This window comes from Schistocerca piceifrons, chromosome 7, assembly GCF_021461385.2.
Source record: "Schistocerca piceifrons isolate TAMUIC-IGC-003096 chromosome 7, iqSchPice1.1, whole genome shotgun sequence".
Taxonomy (NCBI): domain Eukaryota; kingdom Metazoa; phylum Arthropoda; class Insecta; order Orthoptera; family Acrididae; genus Schistocerca; species Schistocerca piceifrons.
Genome location: NC_060144.1, coordinates 385818328 through 385841144, shown reverse-complemented (window position 1 = coordinate 385841144; position 22817 = coordinate 385818328). Strand labels below are relative to the sequence as shown.

The 22817-nt window shown below is 44.2% G+C and overlaps 1 protein-coding gene and 1 pseudogene across 3 annotated transcripts in view; both read right to left on the bottom strand.

Annotated features, from left to right (window-relative positions):
• The window catches only part of LOC124804696 (leucine-rich repeat-containing protein 24-like), a 370900-nt gene that overhangs the window by 279694 nt on the left and 68389 nt on the right, over positions 1 to 22817 (bottom strand). The window lies entirely within an intron of this gene.
• LOC124709457 lies at positions 14891 to 15008 on the bottom strand (annotated as a pseudogene).

The window sequence follows — 22817 nt, the reverse complement described above, 5'->3', positions numbered from 1 at the left end:
AATGCACTGCCCCTTTATAACTTGTGTACGTAATACTTCCACAATCTGTAAATGTGCATATCGCTGTCCCACGACTTCTGTCTCCTCAGTATGATGCCCAGCACGGTAGACACTGCTTTATGGAGCGTCAAAACCCCACACGGATGCGCCCACCGTGATGGCGCACTCTGCAGGGAAGGATTAAACTATGGATTATGTTCACTGACAACAAATATTTTACTTTGCCTCACGTACAGCCACTGTAATGACACTTCAAGAGATGAGCGGCTTCACTGTTCGAACTTGGAAATGAGGATCTTCTGCATTTTCTTTTCTAGCTGACAAAGCCGAGTGACGACCCATTTCTTCAATTATTCATTTGCTGATATTACACTACTGGCCATTAAAATTGCTACACCAAGAAGAAATGCAGATGATAAACGGCTATTCATTGGACAAATATATTATACTAGAACTGACATGTGATTACATTTTCACGCAATTTGAGTGCATAGATCCTGAGAAATCACTACCCAGAACAACCACCTCTGGCCGTAATAACGGCCTTGATACGCCTGGACATTGAGTCAAACAGAGCTTGGATGGCGTGTACAGCTACAGCTGCCCACGCTGCTTCACCTCGATACCACAGTTCATAAAGAGAAGTGACTGGCGTATTGTGACGAGCCAGTTGCTCAGCCACCATTGACCAGACGTTTTCAATTGGTGCGAGATCTGGAGAATATGCTGGCCAGGACAGCAGTCGAACATTCTCTGTATCCAGAAAGGCGCATACAGGAACTGCAACATGCGGTCGTGCATTATCCTGCTGAAATGTAGGGTTTCGCAGGGATCGAAAGAAGGGTAGAGCCACAGGTCGTAACACATCTGAAATGTAACGTCCACTGTTCATAGTGCCATCAATGCGAACAAGAGGTGACCGAGACGTGTAACCAATGGCACCCCATACCATCACGCCGGGTGATACGCCAGTATGGCGATGACGAATACACGCTTCTAATGTGCGTTACCGCGATGTCGCCACACACGGATGCTACCATCATAATGCTGTAAACAGAACCTGGATTCATCCGAAAAAATGACATTTTGCCATTCGTGCACCCAGGTTCGTCGTTGAGTACAGCATCGCAGGCGCTCCTGTCTGTGATGCAGCGTCAAGGGTAACCGCAGCCATGGTCTCCGAGCTGATAGTCCATGCTGCTGCAAACGTCGTCTAACTGTTCGTGCAGATGGTTGTTGTCTTGCAAACGTCCCCATCTGTTGACTCAAGGATCGAGATGTGGCTGCACGATCTGTTACAGCCATCCGGATAAGATGCCTGTCATCTCGACTGCAAGTGATACGAGGCCGTTTGGATCCAGCACGCCGTTCCGTATTACCCTCCTGAACCCACAGATTCCATATTCTGCTAATAGCCATTGGATCTTGACCAACGCGAGCAGCAAAGTCGCGATACGATAAACCACAATCGCAATAAGCTACAATCCGACCTTTATCAAAGTCGGAAACGTGATGGTATGCATTTATCCTCCTTACACGAGGCATCACAACAACGTTTCACCAGGCAACGCCGGTCAGCTACTGTTTGTGTATGAGAAATCGGTTGGAAACTTTGCTCATGTCAGTACGTTGTAGGTGTCGCCACCGGCGCCAACCTTGTGTGAATGCTGTGAAAAGCTAATCATTTGCATATCACAGCATCTTCTTCCTGTCGGTTAAATTTCGCGTCTGTAGCACGTCATCTTCGTGGTGTAGCAATTTTAATGGCCAGTAGTGTATGTTCCAGCATCATCAGTTACGTTGTAACACTAATTACTTCGCTCGCTGACAAGCTGTGGGGCACTTTCCGAAGAAATAAAGGAGCTCGGAATGTGGAAGGCTATACCTGTTACAACCACGTAGAAAAAACTACTAACCCCAGAGTTTCTCTCTTCCCAAGCGCAGATCCTGTGTGCTGTCTTCACAGACCGCCCCTGGTATACTTTCCTTCCACGAGGTGGGAACCTTTCCAGGACTTGGCTCCCCTTTTCGAGTGTCCTGCCGGAACATACGAGTCTTCCCCTCCGAGGAGAGGAGACACATTGGCAGGAAGGCGCCGACTTGTGACCAGCTGTCGCTGCCGTTCTCATGCACAGCCCGTCCAACAATCATCCGCCGTATTCATTCAGATTCCCGTCATAATCGCCGCATCATCTGCGGCGCCGGCCATGAAATATTCATGACGACCACTAATTCATAGCGGCGTGTCCCACGTGCTGCGAGAGAGGAAGAGGGGTGGGGGGAGGGGGCACGTGCGGCGAACGCAGACAGCCTGTCCAATCCTCGGCGGCTCCCGTTACACAGTCACTGGACTACTAGTCTAGTCCAGTCACATTACCCCGCACGCGTCGTCTCCTACTATGTAACAGGATACTTGAGCGCCGACGAGGTGAGTACCTAAGTTGTGCGCTGGTATACTGTCCCTTCCCTGCGCGTGTATTTTCAAGCGACATTATTCTGTCAAATTGTCAACCTCTGTCTGAAGGACACTCCAAAGATTATATTTATTGTGCCATAAGTAACTGCTTAGAATGACTTTGTAACTGTATGTTATGCGTAAAACGAATGACGCACTTTAAAGCAAGGCTTAGTGAAGTAGATCGATGTCTAATTATCGCCATACTGCACGAATTCATGGGAATGTAAACCTGAGTACGTATGTGCACAGACTTGTCACTGAAGTTATACGAGGGCTATCCACAAAATACATTACCTTTTGGAATTAAAAATAAATAAAGTATTGGAATTTTTTTTATTGTATACAGATGAAAGCCACACTTAAATACTACTTTTCTACATAGTTGCCATTTAAATTAAGGCACTTATCGTAGCGATGGACGAGCTTGGAAATTCCTTCGTCGTAAAATTCGGCCGCCTGCGCCTTCAACCACGTGGTTAATAAGTAATCCGGTAGAAATACGATTTTTGTGGATTTCCTGGAAAGAGGCACTACAATAAACTCTCAAAGGAATTGCCAAACTCTGCACAACCTCAGAAGAGCAATACAAAACAAGCGCAGGGGAAAGTTGGGCTCAAAGATCTTGCTGATTCACGACAACGCCCGGGCCCACACGACAAATGCCACTCGTGAAGTTCTCGAATCTTTTAAATGGGAGTTGTTTCCTCATCCGCCGTGCAGTCCCGCCCTGGCACCGAGCGACTTCCACTTATTCCCAGCAATGAAGCAGTGGTTGGCTATGCAGCGTTTTGATGACGACGCACAGCTTCAAGAAGAGGTCACCACGTGGTTGAAGACGCAGGCGGCCGAATTTTACGAAGAAGGAATTTCCAAGCTCGTCCATCGCTACGATAAGTGCTTTAATTTAAATGGCAACTATGTAGAAAAATAGTATTTAAGTGTGGCTTTCATCTGTATATAATAAAAAAATTCCAATACTTTATTTATATTTAATTACAAACCATAATGTACTTTGTGGATAGCCCTCGTATGAAGAATGTTAGGGACCTGACAAGGGAACCTCTCCATCGCACCCCCCTCAGATTTAGTTATAAGTTGGCACAGTGGATAGGCTTTCAAAAGCTGAACACAGATCAATCGAGAAAACAGGAAGAAGTTGTGTGGAACTATGAAAAAAGAAGCAAAATATACAAACTAAGTAGTCCATGCCTAGGATAGGCAACATCAATGATACTGTGATCTGAGGAGCGCCGTGGTCCCGTGGTTAGCGTGAGCACCTGCGGAACGGGAGGTCCTAGGTTCAAGACTTCCCAGAAGTGAAAATTTTAATTTCTTTATTTTCGCAAAGTTATGATCTGTCCGTTCATTCATTGACGTCTCTGTTCACTGTAATAAGTTTAGTGTCTGTGTTTTGCGACCGCACCGCAAAACCGTGCGATTAGTAGACGAAAGGACGTGCCTCTCCAATGGGAACCGAAAACATTTGATCGCAAGGTCATAGGTCAACCGATTCCTCCACAGGAAAACACGTCTGATATATTCTATACGACACTGGTGACGGCATGTGCTCCACATGACAGGAATATGTTGTCGACCCACCTAACTTGTACACTTGGCGAATGGGTAAAAAGATTCTTCTAACTTTCCCGATTTAGGTTTTCTTGTGGATGTGATAATCACTCCCAAAAAAGTGATGAAAACATAAGTGTTTGTCACATAAACTGCAACAAATGAATGCAGCAGTTTCACAGTCGCACAGTTTTCCCCGTGCTCTGTCAAAACATATGTTTTTAACGTTTTCAAATTTTTCCGTGTGTAGACCGTCAAATCCTGCATATGTCCAAGCAAATCTGAACATGTCCTGGAATTCTGGAGAGCGAAGCTTATTATGTGTGAGTGCCTGAACTTTGATAATTGTGTGAAAATGAAAAATTAAACTTTTGTCTCGAGGGTAGACTTGAACCAAGGACCTCTCGTTCCGCAAGTGCTCACGCTAACCGCGGGACCACGGCGCTCTTGAGCTCATATAGTACTTGATGTTGCCTATCCTGCACGTGGACTACTCAGTTTTTATATTTTGCTTTTTTTTTCATAGTTCCACACAACTTCTCGATTGATCTGTATTCAGTTTTCCAAGGCCTATCCACTGTGCCAACTTATAACTAAATCTGAGGGGGGTGCGATGGGGAGGTTCCCTTGTGAGATACTGTTCTTTGAGAATGTGCACCGATGTGACAAAAGTCACGGGATGACGATATACGCAATCACGGACGGCAGTAATATCGCCTACACAAGGTATAACTCGGCAGAGCTGTCGTTTATACTTGGGTGATTCGTGTGAAAAGGTTTCCGTCCTTATTACGGCCGCACGACGGAAATTAACACATTGAACGCGGAATGGTAGTTGGAGCTAGATGCTCGGGACATTCCATTAGGGAAATCGTTAGAAATTCAGTATTCTGATATCCACAGTGTCAAGAGTGTGCCGCGAATATCACATTTCGGGCATTAACTCTCACCACGGACAACGCAGTGGCCGACGGCCTTCACTTAACGACCGAGAGCAGCGGTGTTTGTGTCGAATTGTCAGTGCTAACAGACAAGTAACACTGTGTGAAGTAACCGCAGAAATCAATGTAGGACGTAAGGCAAATGCGTCCATTACGATAGTGTGGCGATGTCTGGCGTTAATGGGCTTTGTCAGCTAGACGACCGATGCGAGTTCCTTTGCTAGAAGTACATCGACTGCAGCGCCTCTCCTGTGTTCGTGCTCATATCTGTTGGACCCTACACGACTGGAAAACTGTGGCCTGGTCAAATGAGTCCCGACTGCAGTTGGTAAGAGCTGATGGTGGTTTCGAGCGAGTGTGGCGCAGACCCCATGAAGCCATGGACCAACGTTATCAATAAGGCACTGTGCACGTTACTCCTGGCTCCACACTGGCGTGGGCTGTGTTTACAGGGAAAGAACTGGGTCCTCTGCTCCAACGGAACCGATCATTGACTGGAAATGGTTGTATTTGGCTGCTTGGTGACGACTGCGGCCGTTAATGGATTTCGTGTCTCCAAACAACGGTGAAAATTCTGTGGCTGAGAATGTGCATATCACTGGGCCACAATTGTTCGCGATTGGTTTGAAGAACTTTCTCGGCAGTTCGAGTGAATGGTTTGGCCTCCCAGGTAGCCTTACAAGAATCGCATGGAACACTTATGGGGCATAATCTAGGAGTCGCTTCGTTTACAAATACCTTCACCGGCAAAATTTTTGCAATTATGGACGGCTGTAGACGCAGCATGGCTCAGTATTTCCGTTGAATACTTCCAACGACTTGTTGAGTCCATGGCGCGTCGAATCGCTGTACTACGCTGGGCAAAAGGAGATCCGACACGATAATAGGTGTCCCATGACCTTTGTAACCTAAGTGTATTTATTTATAGCAGGTTGGTGTTCATGTCTTCATTATGTTGTTAATGTTCCCGAATTACATACATTGGTTTGAGATTGTAAGAACCGACGATTAGTTGGATGATCGCTTATTAAACTGAAGTGAAAAAAATAACATCTGCTTTGAACTTTTATTTAATTCCACCGCAACTTTTGACAGCTACTATCCACTACTCGACGAAATATGTACACGCGCTATACATTTTCTTAGCCATCCTACAATAGAACTGAATAGCCTTGTGTCCGATTCGCGGTCGAATACAACTACCTTTTATCTTAGCATTTCCAGAGCCGAGATGACATGTCCACAAGATCCAAGTAAGATATCTGCACTAGAATTTAAGAACACTGGACACACCTCTATGAGCTCAACATTCATACATAACTGCAAATGAACCTTTTGATGATTACGTGTACCTTGTTGCTGAGTGTGAAGTAGGATTTTCGATGGTAACATATGCACACAACAGTTGTTGAACAGACTTGTGATTGTCTTTAGTTGCTAGTGGGAGAACACTTGCAACACACTGAATACAATAACAGTGTATACTCAGATATATATATATATATATATATATATATATATATATATATATATATATATATATATGTGTGTGTGTGTGTGTGTGTGTGTGTGTGTGTGTGTGTATTAAAATGGATCGATTTGTTTTCCTCAGCAAACTCCCGACTATTGAGGTGCGGCTATTCGAGTCTGCAAATTGTCCGTGAATATTTCGGCAATTTTAAGATAAAATAAAAGAAGAATCAATTGATTCACTAACTTCTGCGAATATAGCCACACAAACTCGCTTCCTTCTTTTTCTAATATTTCGGCTGTATATGTTTTGTCTACTACAGAGTAAGACACTGAAGGTACTATAGTCATCCCGTCGTTTTGAAACCCAGATACACAAAGGCACAAAAATATGCACGGAACACTGTCGATGCACCTTGCTCTTACAGCCTGTTAAATATCCTGTGGCGGAACACTGCACTGATCCGGTCACTCTATACGGTATGAAAATTTCGATATTCTAGCGTCGACTTAATCTTGTTGTGCTTCACTAGTGAAAGAAGCAGTTGAAATTCAAATTTAATTAACAGATATCGGTTTTCACCTGGATAAAGCATGGAATCCGGCGCTTTCTTTAATAAACTGTCAAACACGTCGCTTCAGTGCAGATGCTAATAATAATTCATACATCATCTCAGCGTGGATCGAACCGTGTAGCCGCAGATTCAGTTTGTGCATTCTTTATTCTGCTGGTCAACGTCCATCGCACCTGCATGTCTATGGTTTAAAACGATGGTACGAGTACTGTAACTTCGGTCTGTCGGCTCACTCTGAAGCTGGATGACAGGTATACACAGTCGAAATATTAGAAAATGGAGAAAAAGTGTTTTCGGGGTTGCAATTCCGCATTGTAATGGATTAATTATTATGCTGCGAAGACATAAACATGCACATGAAGCCTGAATCATTCTGTTGATACTACGACGAATATATTTTTCTTTACAGTACCGTATTATGCACGTGACTCGTGTTTTACCGACGGAAGAAGCGACGCAACACCCTCTGCTGAAAGAGGGTTTGAAGGTTGTAGGAGTGTGGAATGATGCACTGCCACTTGCCGACCTTTTAAATACTTTCGCGAACTTGTGAAGCAAATTCCTGGTTGTGAAGACATAGATGTTATTGGTACACTCATCTATACTCCATCGGATTATATTTTTTTTCAGTTCATTCATTTTTGGTTTACTGCCTAAAGAGGCTAGCGTCTACGAGGGGACAGCAAAAGTTACACCCGTCATCCGGCGCTGGGACCACTGATCACCAAGAGCGGCGCATTGTCAGAGGAGAGTATGTGTTCTGGTTTCCAGTAGAGACAGTTCTACTGCGGTTCGGATAACGGGCGAGTCAGAATATTGTGGAAGTGAAATGGCGCGGCAACTGCAAATGTACTCCCAAGCTGAAGTACGGGGAACAGCATGATTCTTGTGGGCAGAAGGACTACATTAGACACAAATCCGATGTGAAACTCTGGCGGGATACGGACCTTATGTAACGTCGCGCCCCGCTGTAGTGATTTGAACAGCGTGAGGAAAAAACGATAGCCTCGTCAACAAAATATTTTCGCATTCTGAGTAGACAAAGTTGGTGATTGAAACTAAGTGAGAAGATTTAGCCACAACGAAAAACGCCTTTGTTTCAATGATGTCTATGCTGGCCTAAGCTGTCGCCAGCACTCCGGTCGGCAAAGAGGCTGCGAGAAGATCGATAGTAGGCGCTGGAGCAAGTGAGCCTACCAGGAGAGAGGCCAAAGACAAACGCGCAAGAAACTTGCCGCCAACGCCCTCTCGACCGCCAGTGTTTAGATCGCCGCTGCGGATTGGAGCTCCCATTCAGTCACAGCCCAGTCACTTGCAGTCGCAATTGCAGAGTCAGTCAGGATCTAGCGACCAGAGCAGTGTGCATAGTGGGATGTTAATTCACCAGCAGTGATGCTAACGTGGACTATTATGGAAGAGCTTGTACCACATGGACTAGCTTAAGATAAGTAGCTTTCTGTTATGGTTAATAAAGAACCCTGCTACTACGTGTATGCAGTTTGTGTTGTAGAAAGAGAATATCGACCACCAAACAACATCCTGTCCTTGCTTCTCCTGGTACAAGACTCTACAGTGGCAACGAGACGATGCAAAATTTCCCCCACAAATCCTGTATCATATTAGTGACACTCTCTCTCCTATTTCGCGATAATACAAACCGTGCTGCTCTTCTTTGAACTTTCTCAATGTACTTCTGTAATCCTATCTGGTAAGGATCTTAGACTGCGCAGCAGTATTCCAGAAGGGGCCGGACAGGCACAGTGTAGGCAGTCTCTTTAGTAGATCTGTTAAATTTTGTAAGTGTTCTCCCAGTAAAACGCAGTCTCTGGTTTGAGTTCCCCACAACATTTTCTATGTGCTCTTTCCAATTTAAATTGTTCATAATTGTAATTCTTAGATGTTTAATTGAATTTACGGCCTTTTGATTTGACTGGTTCATCCTGTAACCGAAGTTTAGCGGATTCCTTTTAGCACTCATGTGGATGGCCTCACACTTTTCGTTATTTAGGGTCAGTTGCCGATTTTCGTTCCTTAGAGATTTCTTGTCTAAATAGTTTTGCAATTTGTTTTGATCTTCTTAGTAGATAAACGTCAGCATGGTTCAAATGGCTCTGAGCACTATGGGACTTAACATCTGAGGTCATCATTCCCCCAGACTTAGAATTACTTAAACCTAACTAACCTAAGGACATCACACACATCCATGCCCGAGGCAGGATTCAAACCTGCGACCGTAGCAGCAGCGCAGTCCCAGACTGAACCGCCTAGAACCGCTCGGCCACAGCGGCCGGCCAACGTCAGCATCATCTGCAAAGCAACCTACGACGACTTCTCAGATTGCCTCCTAGACCGTTTATATAGGATGGAGAAAAATTGGGCCACGAAATTTTAACCCTGAATAGCTGATGCAAGTAGGAACAAAAATTACTAATGTTGTGTAGGTCGACAACGCACAAATTCTTAAACTATGGAAACTTGGCGCCACGCGCTCCGATTGGCCGCGGGATTGCCATGTTGCCGGATGCTCTGGACAACACATGACCGCGAATGCCTGCCGGAGACCGCGATGTATCCAAGGCGGCCCGCACGCTCGGTGGCAGCGCGCCAGCCTTCCACTTTGGGGGCGAATCCGCCGTGGTCCCGGCACATCCCACGGCCAATCAGAGATCGTGGCGTCAAGTTCCGTAGTTTAGAAATGGTGCGTTGTCGACCAACACAACATCAGTAATTTTGTTTCCTACTGACATCAGCTACCCAGGGTTAAAATTTCGTGACACACCCTGTACAGATAAGGAAGAGCGGAAAGCCTACAACACTATTTTGGGGAACGCCAGAAGTCACATCTGTTTTACTCGATGACTTTCCGTCAATTACTACGAACTGTGACCTCTCTAACAGGAAATTACGCACCCGCTCACATTACTGAGACGATATTCCATAAGAAAGTAATTTCACTACAAGTCACTTGTGTGGTACTGTGTCAAAAGCCTTCTGAAGAAATGGGGAATCAGTTTCAACAGTACACAACACTTGCCGATTTTCCGACGATGTGAACGTTCACACAGCGGTTTTCGAAAGGCTCCGGGGCAGAGGAGCGAATTTCTATCGTCGACGTACTGAACAACTGCTAGAACTTTCCGACCGTTGTTTAGAGAGACTTAGAGACTATATTGCGATGTAGCGTCAAGTATCTGTGTCACTTTGGAGTGCAGTGCAGCATCCGATAAAAGTACGAGAAAGAATCAAACATAAAGCACAATTTTTGTTTTACGCGACTCTTTGTAAACGGAGAACGACGCTATCTCTGCTCTTTGTAGCTTTCGTTTCCAGTGACTGTCCTCCATAGCTAGAATGGTGTCGTACCGTTTCTCTAGTCAGAATCGCCAAGTCAGAGCAAGAGGTACCATCATTTGTTGCGGAACGCATTACAATCAAGTTTCTTAGAATAGAGGGCGTAAAACAGACCATCATTTTGAAAAGACGTACTGCACAGTTCGGGGACAACACCCTGATTAAGACTCAATTGCACGAATGACACAAACAGGTTTTACAAGGATGATAAGACAATTGAGAATGCAGCCCACCGATGTCACCCGAGGACCAGCATAACTGCGGAGAATATTCGCATTGTTCCCAGCTTATTGAAGACGATTGCCGAATAACACTAGCTGAAACTGCTACTGACGTTGGCGTAAGCTATGTTGGTGCTCAGGCGATCGTTATTGACAATTTTGGAAATAGGAAAGAGTTCGCAAGGTGTGTGCCAAAGTTCGATCCCACATTCACCCCAACTCACCCAAAATCAAGGAATTGTTGTGGACGACATTAGTACATCCTCCCCACAGTTAGGCCTGCGATGTTCATTTGTCTGGACCAGTAAAGCAAGCACGCGGAGACCACAGATTTGACGACGATTGCTCTTTCGAAGCGTTCGAACGCAACTGCGTGCTGTGATACTCACATTCATTTTACGAAAACAGGATCAAGTAACTACCTATACGCTGGGAAAACTACACAGAAAAAGAACTTGGTGTGTGTGAATTTTTCTAAATAACTAAACGTATAAAAAATATCCGGTTTAAATTTGAATCACTCTCGTATCTTGGCCTACCCCAATAATATGGAACTTGCTTTCTGAAATGATTTATTCGTTTATTCGAGCTACAAATTGCTGTCTTACACGTTCCTATGTGTTAATTTAATCTCTCACTGATGAGATCACTAAAAAAGTTTGTATTTTTTTTCGGGCTGAGCCCATGTTGCCTGTCAGTTTACTGCGAAGAAATTAAAAATTTTACTACTGTACCAATTGGGGCCACGTCAACGTCGTGTGGCCTCTATTGGACTTTGGATTCCTGAGGGGAGGGCGAGTGAAACTGAGGTAAACCGCCAACTTTCGGCGGCGGGCGGAGTGGTCTTTAACCTTCCAGTAGTAATTAAACTGGCGGTATTCAGCGAGCCAATAAACCGAGTCGACCTGAGAGGCTCCCAGCGGTAGCCAAGAAATCTCCGGCGTTACTTGAAATCGATACCTGCTGTCACCGGTGGTCGGGCCACATTCTTTCCGCAGCCAGGGGAAACGAATTGTGCGTCTTTTCGCTGTCTGAGACCTTAAGTGTTACGATCGAACTCGGGCAGTGGCGAAGGCACTGTTCACGCAATCGAGAAAAGCGGGTTTCAGATGTTCGTGTGCACCACGTAACGCATTTAACGACAATAATGGGATGGTTCCTTTCCGAATGGTTCAAATGGCTCTGAGCACTATGGGACTTAACATCTGAGGTCATCAGTCCCCTAGAACTTAGAACTACTTAAACCTAACTAACCTAAGGACATCACACACATCCATGCCCGAGGCAGGATTCGAACCTGCGACCGTAGCAGCAGCGCGGTTCCGGATTGAAGCTCCTAGAACCGCTCGGCTACAGCGGCCGGCTCATTAGATCTAAGACCGCATCTTCACTCAAAATCTAAAGCTAGTTATCCAAATTGTTAACAGGAACGTAAAATACTGTTTCCCGTTCATCAGTGAATGTTCTTAGAAAAAAAGCTTATTATTTTACTTAAACAGGTTTGAAGGACACTTCTTTGTTATCCTGTGAAGCTTTTTGACTACCGTTCGATGTACTTTTTGGAACTGAATATTTTGCACTCGCTTCCCCGACTATTATGTCTTTTTCTACCAGCTTCTTTCATGTCACTTTTGTCTCATGTTTCCTGACTTCTCCATCTCTCCTTGATGAAGAAAAAAAAATTATCCAGTAGAACCCGAAACTGCTTCGTTCGATACATTCAGAACGTACCGGTGCAAGTAGTTAAACATTACTGTTGTTATGACTTGGTTAGAGATTGTCACAGCCCAAAGTGTAGAAAATAATGATAGTTTCATCTTAAGATACAATAAAAATGCGATATTACTTACTTTCAAAAAGAACACAACACTCCAAACGTGTGTAAACCGAAAAATTCAATAATTACAGATAACTTGTTGCAGCTCCGAAACGCATTGTTGTTTTCATTCGAAATCGCAAGGCCGGCCGGAGTGGCCGTGCGGTTCTAGTAGCTACAGTCTGGAGCCGAGCGACCGCTACGGTCGCAGGTTCGAATCCTACCTCGGGCATGGATGTGTGAGACGTCCTTAGGTTAGTAAGGTTTAATTAGTTCTAAGGTCTAGGCGACAGATGACCTAAGAAGTTAAGTCGCATAGTGCTCAGAGCCATTTGAACCATTTGAAATCGAAGGAGTGGTCATAGTCTTCTGTAGTTCACACTGCAGTGGTGCGGCAGGTGCTGTCACTGGCACTACAGTTAGGAAAGCTCTTGTCCTATACAGTCTGCGGTCCGACTCTACCGGACTTTCCCTTATTCCAGTCAAGTGCCCAAAACTTTTTACAACAACTATAAAGAATGTAGCAACTAGTCGCGGAATCACAATTTATTTATCTTGTTGCAAATCGTTTTCGATTGATATCAGTCATCATCGGTGCATTTTTCTAAGCGATACATGTCATAAGTAGAGGTAATATCCTTGGCAGATTTCTATTATGAAAGGGCAGTACTTCTACTTGCGACATGTACCGGTTAGAAAAATGCACCGATGATGACTGATATCAGTCGAAATTGATTTGCAACAAGATAAATAAATTATGTTTCCGTGACTGGTTGGTACATTCTTTATAATTTTAATTTCCACGGTCGCTGCACAGAAAGGGAACCTTATGTAGCCCAACATTCAAAACTTTTTACTAAAGCTACAAGTGCCATAATTTTAGGGTTGTCTTTTTTCAATCTACCTTTAGATAAGTCGTAGGGTCACTATTCCTTGGCGTTTTCCCACATTTCTCTGGAAGCCAAACTGACCTCTGAAATCGAATACTATCAGTCGTTCCAGTATTTTGTACATAACTTGTCACAGTATTTTGCAACCATAATTACTGAACAGATGTTCCGGTAATACTGAGAAACGCTAAGAACTAAGGGAAATTCTGTGTGATGCGGCACAAAATCTCTAAAATGTAGAAAGCGTAAAATTCGTAATAACGATTACACTGAAAGAAGGGATCCAATTAAGCTTCGATAAAAAAACAAGATAAGCAGAATCATAAATAGACTCACAAGGAAATTTAGTGATAGAACGCCAGAAGGAGACTTTCAAGCAGACACTGTAAAGAACTTGCATAGAACCAATCTTAAGACCCAACTTACTTAACACAGCTCAAACGTTCTCATTTAATTCCCCACTTGCACTGTTTTGAAATTATTCTATTTGACTATCCATTTCCTTCGACAACCTAAGCCACGGGCTCTGTTTAAACCGACATTCTTCTCATCCGTTGTTGTGATATTCGAGGTTCGAAGAGGAAATTAGCATACAACTCTTTCATTTGTTGCGTTTTAATTTGTCGCAAGCAAAATACTCATATAGCAGGAAAGCTGTTTCCAATGAGCTGCACACAGATGTTTCACAGATATTCCATTTGAAAGAATAAATTTTCACGGGTGCATTTACGTCCATTTGCATGCCAAAAACTAAAAACGCCGTTGAGTTAGCCTATGCGCAGTACTTTAGGGCTGGATCAACAGCATGACTGCAAGACAGCAGGTCGAAATGAATTTTGCGGAACGCACTGATTTAATAACTCCGGGGAGACGTAGCCGGAATGTGAAACAGACTTTGTAATGCCGGGCCCTTCTTTCCCGTCAAAGTTTCGAAAAAGCGACCGGTGTGCAAAGGACGTTCCATCCAGCAGTGTCCGACTCTGGAGGATTAAATTAAAAGACGGCACGTAACAATACGCGCCATCACAAGATCCTTCCGGCGTCTCGTTTCCTTTAGTCAACGCGGAAATCCTTTCTTCGTGAAGAAGAATTCCCTAATCAGTTTGCTGTGCTGTATGGGCTTGCTAATGAGACAGTTCCGTTTCGGTCCTTCGTGCTGGGAGATTTAATTTTTTAACCGTAGAACACGGTGTTTTAGATTTCTTTGAGAGAGCAGAAATAGGGCTACAAAATTCGTCATCTACAACTCTGCTAGTCGCTGAGAAGCGCGTGACGCAAGTACCTCTTATTGTACAATGTACACAATTAAGCATCAAAATTTCATCACAGGAAGGCCAGTAAATAATGAAATTCTACTTATTCTACGTACAGAGAAGGAATAGAAAGAAAGAAAGAAAGCACTCCGTCTTCAGGAGGCGAGTGGCCTACCGGGACCATCCGACCGCCGTGTCATCCTCAGTGGAGGATGCGGATAGGAGGGGCGTGGGGTCAAGCACACCGCTCTCCCGGTCGTTATGATGGTATTTTTGACCGAAGCCGCTACTATTCGGTCGAGTAGCTCCTCAATTGGCATCACGAGGCTGAGTGCACCCCGAAAAATGGCAACAGCGCATGGTGGCCTGGATGGTCACCCATCCAAGTGCCGACCACGCCCGACAGCGCTTAACTTCGGTGATCTCACGGGAACTGGTGTAATCAATGCGGCAAGGCCGTTGCCCATAGGGAAGGAAAACACAATTAAATTAGTTGGTGAGATTGTGTGTGTGGGGGGAGGGGGGGGGGGAGGGGGAGTATACAGACGTCCCATCTCAATAACAATAGCTCTTTCGGCCGGTCGGCGTGGCCGAGCGGTTCTAGGCTGCTACAATCTGGAACAGCGCGACCGCTACGGTCGCAGGTTCGAATCCTGCCTCGGGCATGGATGTGTGTGATGTCCTTAGGTTAGTTAGGTTTAAGTAGTTCTAAGCTCTAGGGGAACGATGACCTCAGACGTTAAGTCCCATAGTGCTCAGAGCCATCTAAACCATTTGAATAGCTCTTTCCCGGTGGGGCATCGAATCAACCTGACAAGGGGGTCGTCCCTACCCGTCAACATAGGTTTCGTCCAAATTTATGGTACTTTCAGAGCTTAGCCAAAAATGAAAGTGACAGTAGATGGAATTCCAGATGGCCGAGTTTTTCAAAAATAGCATATTTTGGCGCAGGTCGTGTGCGTCATGAGCCTTTTATGTTAAGGCAGCGCTCGGCGCAGCGGAATCTGTAGAGAAGGGTAGTCCGAGTGTGGTGGGTTCGAATCCTTCTGCGTAAACTATTTTTTCCTGTTTCTACGTTACTTACACTGCAAATAAAGCAAAATGATACTTAATATATCGTATTATTAATATTTTCATAAAAGGCATGAAAATGAAAGGCGAAGGAAAATATGATAGACGTGTAGGCGTAATTCCTTCGTCAAAATCTGGAAAACTTACAACGAACTAATACAAATTTTTTTGACTGGTGTGATGAAGCCTTGGGTGTAGGAGAACAAATTTCTTCTATGAACTGACTCGTGGGGAGGAGATTTAAAATCACGACGAGATTTATTAAGATGAAGGATAGCCATCATGCAGTACTAAAGTGATTCCCGGCCACATACACACACTATTCCACTCTGACGATCTCCGTTTTTATCGACAAGTAAATAATTTGAACAAAAAGCTTCAAAACCGCTCTTATTTGTCGAGGGGGAAAAATATTACATGTTCTGTTACATGTCGTTTGCTGGTACATCCTTTTCAGGATGTAACCAAGTTTGTTTCTCTATAGGAACTTCAAAAACACCGTGTAGTGGTCTGAATGCAGGGCTTATAACATCTGCAAGACTCCAAGAAAATTATTATTCTCCGTGCTTTTATGATGAGTATCCACGTGTAAATCATCAACTGTAAAACAATAAAAGTTTCTATTTTTATATACGAAATTCTCGTATACGCTTTACAATCCCTCCCTGAAAATTTATTTGCAATTCAAAATATTCGTTGACCTTTCCTTTTCATGAATTTTATGAAAATATTAATACGTATAATATATTGAGCATTATTTAGGGTTATTTGCAGTGTAGGAAACATAAAAACTAAAAAAAATGAAGTTTTCGCATAGATTCGACCCCACGACCCTCGAATTAACATTCAGTACGCTTTCTCTGCGCCATCCCCTGCCTGGAAATTACAGTAACATAAATGGCTCATGATTCACCCGATTTGTCCCAAAAATGCTATTTTTTCTAAATGGTTGGCCATCTGGAGCGCCCATTTCTATTACTTCCATTTCTGGCCAAGTCCTGCATATGCCATAAATATGAAAGAAATCGATGGTGACGATTGGGTGTGGTCCTCTTGTCAGACTGAACGACAGACCTAGGTTGGCCATTTCATGCCGCTTAAACTCTGTAGGAGAGTTCACCAGTCGTAGGAGTAGTAGAGTTCTGGTGTACCAGTCCCTCAGCAACCCGTGAGGAGATGTAAGCGCAGGCTTCCGCTGCCTTTGTGTCAGTGTCAATAAAATTCTTCTGAGCTATTGACCGTATTGTGAATATACATAATTGTCCGACGTTTCAGCCTCTATTGCAAGTGGCCTTCCTCGGGGCTTTGTGCTGAACTGCCTAATAGCGACAGCATCGCGTACATAAAAGGGCAACGAATTGGCATATCTGTCACTTGTACTAAGGAGATGCACGTGAAAATGCTTCCCACGTGATTATGGGCGCACGACGGGAACTAACAGATTTTGAATTCGGAATGGTAGCACTGAACAACAAATTTGATGTGAAAGTGTGTGAATTGCATGATTTTGAGTTGGTTATTTTTATTTATGGATAAAATGACACAAAATCATCATCTTCATAAATATTTAGCCCCAGTTTTTTTTTAAAAAAGTAATCAATATTTTTGTATAAATAACTCACTAACTAAATATGCATTCATGTTCCATGATACAGCATAACAAATTTCAGTGCCATTCTGGAAGTACAAAAGTAAAATATTAAGAAAAAATGAAGATAATATTACATGAATGAAAATACCTTGCAAGTCTACTTTGTACCAGAACTATGTAAAGCACAAAAGAAAATATATAAATTAACTGGTCACAAATGTATATAAAGGATTACAAATGTTAAATGCCCATGTGTACAGTATACACAATTACATATTTTGTTCAGAGATAAATGCAGAAGATTTCGCTTGGCTTGACGTTTTGACACATACTCGGGAACATCTCTTATGACAGTCCATCAGTAATCTGCTAAAATAGTAAGGCTCCACTTTCCGGCATACCTCTTCTCAAATGTGGGAATTTCTTGATGGAATCACTCCCCATGTTCATCACTTACTGCAGCACAATGTTTGGGGAAGAGGTCAGGATGACTATGTAAGAAATGAATTTTCAATGATAAGTTGCAACCAAGTTTTTCATAAGATGACAACATGTTATCTACAATCTCCTTGTAATTTATTGCCCGTTGTAGAAAAAATTCCGCTACCAGTCACAATAAAAGGTTATTTATTTGTCACACCACCGGAGGGAGACAAAAAAATTCACTAAATTGGTACCAAAATGTTTATATCCAAAATATTACACACAAGTAAGACTTGGGACAATGATATAATCCATTGTTACTAGTTGTTATGACACTGATAAACCATTATAATATTTGATCTTAAACTTAACATAAAAATCCGTACACAGTTATCTCACCGTAATAAAACAGTGCAAAATGAAAACCAGAGCTAATTTTGAATTGACTCTGTGATATTCGCGATCAGCACATCAGAACTGATAGGAGTTGGATATTTTCATTCGATTTACATTTTCATTGTTGCACAGTGTAGTTGGAGCTAGACGCTGGGATAATCCATTTCGGAAATCGTTAGAGAATTAAATATTCTGTGATCCACAGTGTCAAGAACGTACCGTGAATACCAGATTTCAGGCATTATCTGTCGCTGCGAACAACTCAGTGGCCCATGACCTTCACTTAACGACCGAGAGCGATGGTGTTTGTGTCGAATTGTCAGTGCTAACAGTCAAGTAACACTGTGTGAAGTAACCGCAGAAATCAATGTAGGACGTAAGGCGAACGCATCCATTACGATAGTGTGGCGAAGTCTGGCGTTATTGGGCTTAGGCAGTAGACGACCGATGCTATCGAGAGCAGCAGAATTTGCGAAGAGTTGTCAGTGTTAACAGGTAAGCAACACTGCGTGAAATAACCGCGGTATTCTATGTGGGACGTAAGGCGAACATATCCGTTAGGACAGTACGGCGAAATCTGGCGTTAATGGGCTATGGCAGCAGACTAACAGCAAGACAACGAATGCAGCACTTCTCCTGGGCTCGTGACCATTTCGGTTGACCCCAGACGACTGGAAAACCGTGGCCTGGCCAGACGAGTCCCGATTTCAGTTGGTACAAACTGATGACAGGATTGGAATGTGGCGCAGACCCTATGGAGCCTTGGACCCAAGTTGTCAACAAGGCACTGTGTAAGTTGGTGATGGGTCAATAATGGTTGGGCTATGTTTACGTAGAATGGGCTCAGTCCTCTGGATGCTCGGCTACTTGGAGACCATTTCCAGCCATTCATGGACTTCATCTTCCCAAACAGTGATGGAATTTTTATGGGTGACGGTGTGGGATGTCAGCAGGCCACAGTTGTTTGCGATTGGTTTGACCACCCAGATCGTCTGATATGAATCTCATCACATAAGCGAGAGGTCATTCGTGCACAGGCAACACTTTCGCAATTATAGACGGCCATAGAGTCAGCATGGCTCAGAATTTCTGCAGGGGACTTCCAACGACTTGTTGAGTCTATGCCGAGTTGCTGCACTATTCTGGGCAAACGGAGGTCGGAAACCACGATATTAGGAGGCATCTCATGACTTCCTCACATCAGATTATGGCATCCCATAACCTCACGCCAAATGTTGGGCCGTTTAACCATGAGGAATGCAATGTGACAGCATTCGCTCTCCTCAATGCCTCCACACTGGGGTAGGTCCATCATGATCATGGGCGTAGAAATGGGACTTGACTGGACAGTCAATGTGGTGCCATTCCTCTATCCATTGCTGTCGTTGGGTGCACCACCGTCGGCGTCTCCCTGCTGCCACCCAGGTGAACAACAGTGGTCTCCGTACTGACAACGGTGTTCGACAGTCGAAGCAATATCGTGTAGTTGCTTGTCTTCCTGCAAAGAAGCCCATTTCTAGACCCAGTGTAGGTGATGTGCTGTATGAGCTTGTACGACGAAGCAAACAGTATCTGTCCTCTCGGGCGCTAGTCACGCGGAACCATGCAGTGGGGGTCGAGTATGGCTATGGAATCCATATTTGCGTAACAGTCACTGGATCCCAACCAACGCGAGCAGCAGCTCTGCGGAACGAGAAACTGCAGTCTACGACTCTGCCGCTGTCTAATTTTAACTTGTTGGTAGACATTTCTCCTTCTTACTGGAGGAATGACTTGGGTCTCCTCACTGATAACCGTCCGCAGCTCGTGGTCCCACGGTCGCGTTCTCTCTTCCCGAGCACGGGGTCCCGGTTTCGACTCCCGACGGGGTCAGGGGTTTTCAGCTGCCTCGAGATGACTGGGTGTTTGCGTTGTCCTCATCATTTCATCATCATTCCTACGAGTGGCGACATTGGGCAGAGCACAGGTTGGGAATTAGTACGAGCGCTGATAACCGCGCAATTGAGCGCCCCACAAAACAATCATCATCATAATCATAATCATCACCCAACATTTTTTCTTGCTTATATACAGAATGTAGATGGCGTTACCCCTACCTATTTTGTGTAACTCCACGTGTTGTACACTCCGTGCCAATTTGATGTTTGTTTCATGCGCCTTCATGATGTTGCAATAATAATAATAATAATAATAATAATAATAATGGCCAGCAACGTGTTAAGGTCCCTCCTCTTTCTCTCGTGTACGGTGGGCGGGAAGAATAACTGCTTCTACACTTCTTTGCGCGCTGTTAGATACCTAATTTTATCAATATGAGCTCTACGGGATCAATCTGCAGGTGAATAAGTTTCAGCATTAAAAGGCAGTTTTTGAAGTTTCTAAGCTGGTTCTGGTGGGATGTCTTTCTTCGAGTTTCTGCGAGTTATGGTTTCCGAACACTTCTCTTAACTCTCTCACCAGTCAAACAAGGCGTGACTTTCACGCCGCCCTTATTTGTATACGTTCGATGTCTCCTACAATTCCAACGCAGAGATGGGTTCCATACACTTAAGCAATATTTGCTATGGGCCGTGAGAGTGTTATGCACGCATCTGTAGACAATCAACAGTTTCCGAGTGGTCTGTCGATGTATCGTAGCCTGCTATTTGCTTTTCTTACAACTAAGTCTGTGTGGCTCCACTTCCTATTTCTACACACAGCTACTCCTAAACAAATATTGATAGGGCACGATTGACTAGTTGTGACTCATCAATCCCATACTCAAAGGACATCGATGTTTTACACATCGTGACGTGCTGCACGTTGTTTTTCTCTACATCACTGTCTCGATGATAGTTTTTTCCATCAAGCTGATATTTCGTAGAAAACAACTGCAATTTTTTCAGGACAAAAGTTTCTCAGAGGTAACTCCTCGATCGCTGAAAAGCCTCAGATTACAAATAATACTACGCTTCATACCATATGTCAAGTATTTCATTAGGCAGCGGACTGTATGCAATAATGAAACTTTTTGACAATCTAAACCTGTGTGCCAGTCCGGGGCTCGTACTTGGCAAATGTGCCCTAATACAGAATTTGTTCTACAGCTAATACAAGAAAGAATACAGGAAAGAACACGGACGACAGACGATGCAGCAGCAATTACATGCCACAGGAAATTGCATGACTGTAATTTGAATGCGGCTGTATGATAATGTCGGACGTTGTTACTAACTAATTTACAAGAATTACGCCATAGCACAAACAACATTAATTGGAAAGAAGTTTTCTTAGTTTAGTTCGGCAAGCATTAAGTTATTCAAGGTTTGCCTGCATCTCTGAAGAGAAATGCCGGGATAGTTTCTTTTAAGAGGATACAACCGATGCCTCCTCTACCCACGTACCATTCGAAGAAGCAAGCAAGGAAAATTATGATTGAACATCATGCCCACGAAGAGCTTATTATAGACGGAACCAGGCTTCGGTTGAGGAATGGCGGCAAAGGCAATCGTTCTTTATATTCTAACAAAACCATCTGGTATTTATCCTCAGTGATGTAGGGAAACAGAGGGCGAGGACTTGAATCGCCATCCCGACGAATGCGAATCCATTGTCTTAGAGTTGCACCACCTGCTCGGTCGATTCTATGTTATAAGCGTCGGACTTCGTTTCTTACAGTAGAGGAGGAGGAGATTAGTGTTCAACGTCCCGTCGACAACGAGGTCATTAGAGACGGAGCGCAAGCTCGGGTGAGGGAAGGATGGGGAAGGAAATCGGCCGTGCCCTTTCAAAGGAACCATCCCGGCATTTGCCTGAAGCGATTTAGGGAAATCACGGAAAACCTAAATCAGGATGGCCGGAGACGGGATTGAACCGTCGTCCTCCCGAATGCGAGTCCAGTGTGCTAACCACTGCGCCACCTCGCTCGGTGTTTCTTACAGTAGGTGTCTCGTCGCCCACTAAAGGACTGATTAAAGAGACATTACGGATGGCAAAGCCCAATGATAGTATAGTCTCGACATGCATCTCTTTAGAAATGGACAGGTAAATGAGAGGTAGCCCTGTCACAAACATCCGGAACTATCACTCACAATAAAGCAGCAACTGAACTAGCAATGGACGTACCGTACGACAAGTCAAAACAACATAAGTTCACTAAAAACAACGTCTTGTTAAAATGTTAAGTGAGTGTGAAATCTTATGGGACTTTACTGCTAAGGTCATCAGTCCCTAAGCTTACTCACTATTTAACCTAAATTATCCTAGGGACAAACACACACACCCATGCCCGAGGGAGGACTCGAACCTCCACCGGTGACCAGTCGCACAGTCCATGACTGAGTAAGACCGCTCGGCTAATCCCGCGCGGCAACAACGTCATCAGAACAAAGACGAGTCCCTAGGTTGAGAGCAAAAATTAGTTAACATGAATAACTATTAGAAAAGAAGATAACCATAGATCAAGGATGCCGTCACAGTAAGAGAGATCGGACAACAGAGCCTGCCAAGCTACACGTCGATTTGCAGCATGGGAATCTGGCAGTGCAAACGTAGCGACACCATAGTCTCGACCATCGAAGCTGCGGCGTGCTTCGTAACTCTACACAGCACGTGCAGCACGGATGGCTAACACACGGCTCTCCCAACTTAATGGAAGAAACCACCGACCACAGAATGTCGATACCTTCATAAGCTGCAGTTGAATGGCTGGAGAGCTACTTCAAGACTCGAGCGATGGACCTCCGCGGTATAAGAAGAGGTCCTTGTAGCCAACCTAACGCAGGTCCCAGCTGTTCTGGCCGATTAGAGTACT